This window comes from Bison bison, unplaced genomic scaffold, assembly GCF_000754665.1.
Source record: "Bison bison bison isolate TAMUID 2011002044 unplaced genomic scaffold, Bison_UMD1.0 scf7180017864061, whole genome shotgun sequence".
In the NCBI taxonomy this organism is placed as follows: domain Eukaryota; kingdom Metazoa; phylum Chordata; class Mammalia; order Artiodactyla; family Bovidae; genus Bison; species Bison bison.
Window position 1 is genome coordinate 5,975,658 of NW_011494633.1, and position 2,451 is coordinate 5,978,108.

General features: G+C 49.0%; 1 protein-coding gene and 1 pseudogene across 1 annotated transcript in view; both read left to right on the top strand.

The window, feature by feature from the left end:
• LOC104985866 overlaps positions 1-2,263 on the top strand; it is a 14,675-nt pseudogene extending 12,412 nt beyond the window's left edge.
• The window catches only part of GOLGA5 (golgin A5), a 29,837-nt gene continuing 29,636 nt past the window's right edge, over positions 2,251-2,451 (top strand). The window contains exon 1 of the mRNA XM_010836205.1: positions 2,251-2,451. The gene's annotated coding sequence lies outside the window, so the exon portion shown is untranslated.

Sequence of the window (2,451 nt, forward strand, 5' to 3'; positions counted from 1 at the left end):
AAGATCATGGCATCCGGCCCCACCACTTCATGGGAAATAGATGGGAAAACAGTGGAAACAGCGTCAGACTTTATTTTTCTGGGCTCCAAAATCACTACAGATGGTGACTGCAGCCATGAAATTAAAAGATGCTTACTCCTTGAAAGGAAAGTTATGACCAACCTAGATAGCATATTCAAAAGCAGAGACATTACTTTGCCAACAAAGGTCTGTCTAGTCAAGGCTATGGTTTTTCCTGTGGTCATGTATGGATGTGAGAGTTGGACTGTGAAGAAGGCTGAGCACCGGAGAATTGATTCTTTTGAACTGTGGTGTTGGAGAAGACTCTTGAGAGTCCCTTGGACTGCAAGGAGATCCAACCAGTCCATTCTGAAGGAGATCAGCCCTGGGATTTCTTTGGAAGGGATGATGCTAAAGCTAAAACTCCAATACTTTGGCCACCTCATGCGAAGAGTTGACTCATTGGAAAAGACTCTGATGCTGGGAGGGATTGGGGGCAGGAGGAGAAGGGGACGACAGAGGATGAGATGGCTGGATGGCATCACTGACTCGACGGACGTGAGTCTCAGTGAACTTCGGGAGTTGGTGATGGGCAGGAAGGCCTGGCGTGCTGTGATTCATGGGGTTGCAAAGAGTCGGACACGACTGAGCGACTGATCTGATCTGATCTGATCTGATGACCCATAAATAGTGTTGACCACTTTTTCCTGTGCTTTGATCAATTGGATATTTTCTCTTGTGAAGTACTTATCTAAGATATTGGTCCATTTTGGTTGGGTTGATTGGTATTTCTTATTGATTTCTCAGAGAGCTTTATATACTCTGCATACAAATCCTTGGTCTGATATATGTATTGTAAACATGTTCTACCAATCTTTGACTTGCCTTTTATTCTCTTAATGCTTTCTTGGTTTTTGTTGTTGTTGCTTTTGCTTTTTTTTGATGGAAAGAAATTATTAATTTTAACAAAGTCCAAATTGCAGTCTTTTCTTCTGTGGTTAGTGTTTTTTTGCACGTGTCTTGTACAAGGCAAAGTCGTAACCTCTTTCTGTTGGGTGTGCTCTTTCTCTAGCTAACGTAGCCCAGTCCCAGTGACTTCTGGGTGGTAGGTCTGTATATGCTGACTCTTAGGAAGTATGGGTGGGAATTATTGAAATAGTGGGGTAGCCTGGCACCCCACTCCAGTACTCTTGCCTGGAAACTTGCATGGACAGAGGAGCCTGGTAGGCTGCAGTCCATGGGGTCACTAAGAGTCAGACACGACTGAGCGACTTCACTATCACTTTTCACTGTCATGCATTGGAGAAGGAAATGGCAACCCGCTCCAGTGTTCTTGCCTGGAGAATGCCAGGGACGGCGGAGCCTAGTGGGCTGCCGTCTATGGGGCAGCACAGAGTCAGACACGACTGAAGTGACTTAGCATTACATAGCATATACAACATGACTTCCCTAGTGGTTCAGACGGTAAAGCGTCTGCCAACAATGAGGGAGACCAAGGTGCGATCCCTGGGTCAGGAAGATCCCCTAGAGAAGGAAATGGCAACCCACTCCAGTATTCTTGCCTGGAAAATCCCCTGGACGGAGGAGCCCGAAAGGCTACAGTCCACGGGGTGGCAAAGAGTCGGGTACGACTGAGAGATTTCACTTTCACTTTCTTTATGAACAAAGTAAATGCTGAGTATTTGTTGAATTACTAAAATTGTAGACTTAATTCAAATATTCAATGAACAGCTTGCATAAGATAACTACAATACACCTGTATGAAAAGTCCTTTACTGGCCATTTCTATCTTTTGGGTCTCAGCTCAAATGTTTCCTCCTCAGAGTAAGACCGTCCCTGACCACAGCATTTAAAGTGCTTCTTCCACCTCCAGTCACTTCTCATCATCTTGTCTTTACAGCTCTGGTAAAGCTCTGAAACTTATTTTCTTTACTCCCACCTCCTGCTCAACACTATTTTTCGTAAATCTAAGCAGGCGGAGGAAGAACCGGTAAAAGTAAACGGCAGCAGGGACACCAGCGTCTCAGTCCTATTTTCTCCTTCAAGGGGGAGGACCGCCCTTGCCATCAAAGAGGCCCGCAGAGGGGACCGCCCCCTTATGGGCGTGGCCTCTAATGTTGTGTCGGCCGCGTGCGGGCCGTGGTCCCAGGGAGGCCAGCAACGTCACACGCACGCAAGCCCTGCCCTTTTCCTTTCTCCCCACCGGCGGCGAAAGGGCGTGGCCAGGCGCGAGGACCCCGCAGCTGGCGGCGCTGCTGCCTGAGTCGCCTCCAGGTGGCTGCTCTAGGTTCCTGGCCGCTCAGGCAGCTCGGAAGGCACTCTGTTTTGGGGTCCTCGCTGCTCTTCCACGTCTCCCGGAAGAGTAGCTGGGCCGTGGCAGGTCCGGGACCCGGTCTACTCAACCTGAGCCCTCTCCCGGCCCGCTGCTGAGGAAGGGCGGCCCGGGAGGGT